Source organism: Nicotiana tomentosiformis, chromosome 1, assembly GCF_000390325.3.
Source record: "Nicotiana tomentosiformis chromosome 1, ASM39032v3, whole genome shotgun sequence".
Taxonomy (NCBI): Eukaryota; Viridiplantae; Streptophyta; class Magnoliopsida; order Solanales; family Solanaceae; genus Nicotiana; species Nicotiana tomentosiformis.
The window spans coordinates 53,084,662-53,089,768 of NC_090812.1; the positions used below are offsets into that span (position 1 = coordinate 53,084,662).

The 5,107-nt window shown below is 32.4% G+C and overlaps 1 long non-coding RNA gene across 1 annotated transcript; it reads right to left on the reverse strand.

The window, feature by feature from the left end:
* Positions 1 to 318: 318 nt before the first annotated feature.
* On the reverse strand, positions 319 to 4,132 carry LOC104096582 (uncharacterized). The gene is made up of 3 exons (XR_686387.4): positions 4,018 to 4,132; positions 3,036 to 3,226; positions 319 to 719 (listed from the first exon to the last, which is right to left on the reverse strand). It is a non-coding gene; the product is annotated as an uncharacterized lncRNA (long non-coding RNA).
* Positions 4,133 to 5,107: the final 975 nt, after the last annotated feature.

Below are 5,107 nucleotides of genomic sequence, written 5' to 3' on the forward strand. Positions count from 1 at the left end.
AGAGGCTTCTTTCACTAATTTGTAAGGACCTACATCAAAGATTCTCTCCCACTTGATCAATCTTATCCATTTGAAATATATATGGCTTACCATCTCCAATATTTATATTTCTTATATTTCACTAAAAGTCAAGCATCAAATTCATGTTTTTTACTGTTAATAAAGATGGGATATATGTAATTATGAGTCATTTTACTTGCAAGGTCAGCATCAAAATTCTTCTTCTTTTTATATATATACTAGATGAAGCACGCCCGTGCTGAGCACGGGCCCAACAAAGCGATGTTGCGATAACCTATCGAAAAAAATAAAAAGGTGTTGCGAAAATGTATGTAATTGTTTACACTACATACGTACAAAATTTCATATCCCAGTTGACAAGCATATAGTGTATTGCAAGAACTTTGCACTACCAAAAAATATTTCCTCCTTTGTATTTGCTCTCATGAATCAAAAGAAGTTACATCATAAAATAAAAACAAAGGATAAAGCTTCACTAAATAGGTATGTACAATCATTTTAGCAGACATTTTTTAGTTTTTTTCAAGCGCGGTAATTACCGCGAAAACTTTGCTTGCTTGGAGGTGTCTGGAGGCTCAAGCAGCACAACCAACAAGCAGACCCAAACCCAACCATTACAATCAGGAGGCACGTGGGCGTGACATCGAACATGTAAAGCATATTGCTTTTCGCATATTGGATTCTCTCCATCTCCAACTCTGCCTTAACAAGAAGAATTATGTTAGAATTTATCAAGATAGCTCATATAGAAATTATGTAAGTCCGAATTAAATTTGAGTAAGAATGCGATAAATACTACAGATCAGTAAGTCACATTTGAAGAGTCAACCATTAATATTCCTCTAATGCAAAAGAAGCTACAGAATTTTCTAATATGCTGTTCTTTTGCGTGTTAGAGTTTGAAGTATGAGCTTGTCCCTAATTGTCATAGCGCCTACTAAAAAAATGGAATTTTCATTTCCCTTTAGTACAATAAAAGTAAGAGAGTTACTTTCATTTATTTCCAGAAAGAAACTAACAGAAATATTAAGTTTCATACCACAAATTCATACCAAAATTTTCTTAAACATTGAGATGGTACAAGATTTATCTAAATACTGCAACGATAAAACTTCAACTGCAGTACATATACATTTGCTGGAAGAAGTCCATGTATTGATCAAATCCTTGCAATTATTAAAAACAAATGAAGTGGTCCTAAATGTATTACATAAAAGCAACAATCTAGACAGCGAATCATCAAATATGAGAAATGAGAAGCAATTATGTTTCTTTGCTACTTATTGTTGAGGTCTGGTCATTCACTGAATGACAAGAGCTATTATATTAGCGGAAACCCATGGTGCATCAACTTTGGGCAAGAGACGTAAGAGTTGCCATGTCCATATAAATGACAAAATAAAGATTGTGTTAGCTGCATTCTCTACACAAAGAGTCTATCCTACTTTGTTTTTAAGTGTCATATGATCAGAAATCCGATACTATTTGCAGAACATGATCGGTTAATGCATTCCCAACACTACTGCTATCTTAGAAACAGTAAGCAATAAATAAAAAAAACACAATGAGACCTAGATCAAGATGTATACATGTAAAATTTGCTTCTACACCAAAAAGATCGTACCATTTCTTCGAATTATGTCCTTCTCAACTAAGGCTAAATCATAATATAAGCAGTTAGAAATATCTAAAAAAATTGGGAGACTTCTATGTCCTCTTCAATTGGCACCAAGACAAACTCTAGGCATCTAAATTGGAAAATTAACATTGGGAGATTTCATAACTTTAGGAGAAAGAGGCTAAGATAAAGTTCTTGACATCTAAAGTGAAAGAAAATCTTAAATTAAAGATTGTAGTTCCAAAAATAAGATATAGTTTATTTAGTAGTCTAGAGAGCCTTATTTCATGTTTCACATAATTAATACCGACAGAAATATACCCTGTCCAAATGCTCCAATATTAAAACTTATCTTAGTAATTAAGGTAAATTTTTAGTTTAATCAAGTTAGAGTGCAAAGTTGGGAAGATAAAATTATAGTCTGCAATTTATAGCACATGAGAGTTCTTTGAGGGTGTCAACTACTTATCATACCTGAAATTATTTTACTTGAATCCTTTTTACTTTTATGAGAGAAATGGAGTAGAACAACATTGAAATATGATTAATGAGAAAGTGCAATACTTGCCTTTTTTTACTGTTATGAGGCAAATAGAGTAGAAAAATGAAATGCTTATATTAAAATGCAGCATGAAATTATCCATACAGCAGTCATGAAAATTAAGATAACTGATATAATATGTTAATAATGCATTCTTGCTATTCACAGTGGCAGCCACATAAGCAAGTAAAGGGTGAAAAAGATAACCAAATGGACAGCTCAATTCAAGATGCATATCCATATTTTGCCTCTAGGTGAGCCCACAATAGTGCTATTATCTCTACTCTAATTAAAAAGGTAAACATGAAGCAAAAAATAAACAAAAATACAAATGCAAATATAGAATAACGAAACTGTAATAATCAAAGTATGAATTTCAAATGAAGACCATGAAGCTAATAGATATTTCAGTGCTATCAGCAGTTGTCAAAGTCATACATCGGGATATTCCTTGTCCATTTTTTTAGCTTCTAACAATATTTATTTTAGTTATATATATATTTTTAATAAGTTAGCTTCTACCATTGTTATTCACGGCATATCACCAAAATTTCCACAAATCTCAAATGTCGAATGTTTAATCACTAAACAACTACTAAAAATTAAGGTCCCTTTGGATGTACAAATATTAATGAATTATTGATGAATTTTTTATGTGCTTGCACATCTATTTCTCTTTGACCCATGTATTCCTCATTTTCTTCGGGTTTTTTTTTTTTATTTAAAAGAATGAAAGATCCATGTCAGATGTCAAATTTATTTAACAAAGAAGATCTTCAATTAGTGCTGATCCACAAAACATAAAGCAAATTAAATGAAACAGTTTTGCGTAGAGTTTAAAACAAGAAATTTTACCCTTCTCCACGAAATCAAGCAAAAATAACATTTCAGCCCTGAAGCCCCTTGAATTGCAGCAATTTCTCAATCAAAGAGAAGACTTGTCTGGGAATTGAGGCATAATTATTGTTTCAGTGGAAAGGGTCATGGTCCATGAAAGGGTTGCAAAGGTTCAAGTGCTTGCTAGGACAAATGTATCACCGGTACTCCTGAAAGCAAGTTAAACTCCAGCTAATTTAATTGTTTAAACAATTTAGCATAATACTATACCGAGATGAGCATAATGATTGACAAACAATTTGAGAATATGCACTGAAGAAACATAAGTTTAACAAAATGTATACGACAATCATTTTTATTCCTTTGTTTAATGAAAGTTAAAAGAAAAATAATTTTTTTCTTACTGATACAGTTGTCTGGATTTACTGATATTAAATAAAAACAAATGCTCTTAATTTTATTTTTTTAAAATAAAGCAAATTATTAGCTAATAGAACTCCTAATCCTTCCGACTCATTAGGGAAAAACCCATAGGAAATTAGATTTAACAATCACAACCACAAATTGAAAAATGAACTCTATGGTAAAATCCAAAATATAAAATCCTAAGTCAAACTCACAAAACTCATATAAGCACATATTCCTAAAGAAGAAAAATAAAAAGGAACCTGCATTTGCAAATGAGGCAAAATAACTAATACACACGTGTGGAATTCAGCCAAAATAATCAAAGTAAATACGAAACAATACAACTCCAATGATCGTAAAAGAGATGCAAGGAAAATATAGAAGAGATCGAACATATATACTAAAAAGTTAAGAATAGCAACAATAGTGAAACTGTAAACCAGGTAATGAAGAAGGAAAAGAAGAAGAGAAAACTAAAATAAAAATGAAATATGCATAACAAATAAAGGGGGAAGAAGAAGCAAAGCTCCAGTGCAACAAACAACAAAAAGTGAAGAACAAAAAAGAGAGTAACTTGCAGAGAAATACCAACCTAAACATTGTGAGACCCAACAGAGAAGACAACGAAGACGCTGGAGATGGGGAACTGAGCTGAGGGAAAATTCTAGATGAAGAAGAACGATAAAGAACACCTCAGATGAGCTAGCCAATAAATATCACGTGTCTGTTATACATTAAGAAAAGTCAAAAATGCCCTCAGATGGTCGACCATCTTCGCTCTTCTATATAATAGAAATATATATATATTCACAAAATTACATCATTATAGGGGAGGGATGGGTTCTCTTGGAGATTGTTATCAATATCTAGCATTGTGTTAATATTACAAACATTAGTTTTTCTTTCAAATACAGTTCCTAAGATGTCTGCCGCCCCCACTGCATCGTTTGCAAACACCAGAGGAACTGCTAAAAATTGGATTCTATCAAAAATTTCCTTCCTAGCTCCTTCCTTTGCGAGGAGGTCTGCCACTTGGTTCTGCTCCCTGTAGCTATGGCTCTGCCTTCCCAATGGCATGTGCATGTCAAGACATCCAAAAATATGTTACAAGAATGAGTCGTTCATAAATGAATATAAGTTTCTTTTCATCTGCCTAAATCTTGACGGACATAGTTATTCGATATCCAATAAATTAATTGAGATGTATACAAGCACTACCAACATTTAAAAATGAAGGTAGCAAGTTATACCTAGTCAGTGTGATTGTTGCCCCATGGAACAACAAATTTGAGGGATCTACATATACCATTGTCTCTAATGGGCCAATAATGATGCTTGGGTTTTTTAGAAAATTTTATCTCTTATATCAAACTATTACATCCTATTTATTATAAACCAAAATAATTTCAAAATATTATTACTTATAGCTACCTTTTCTATTTTATAGCAAAATAGGTATTTATTTTATACCCTACCATTGAGGAGTGAATTACGCCAATTATGTACTTTATCTCTCTCTTCCCTCTCTCTCTAGATCTATCAGCAATATTCTCAATCCTCTCTCTTCTCCCTCAAATCTCTCTTCTCATATCAATTACTTATCATGGGTATGAGATTGACGCACCGGCTATGCAAATCCACATTAGTGAGAGAGTAGTAAGTCAATGAGGTAAAAGTGCTTC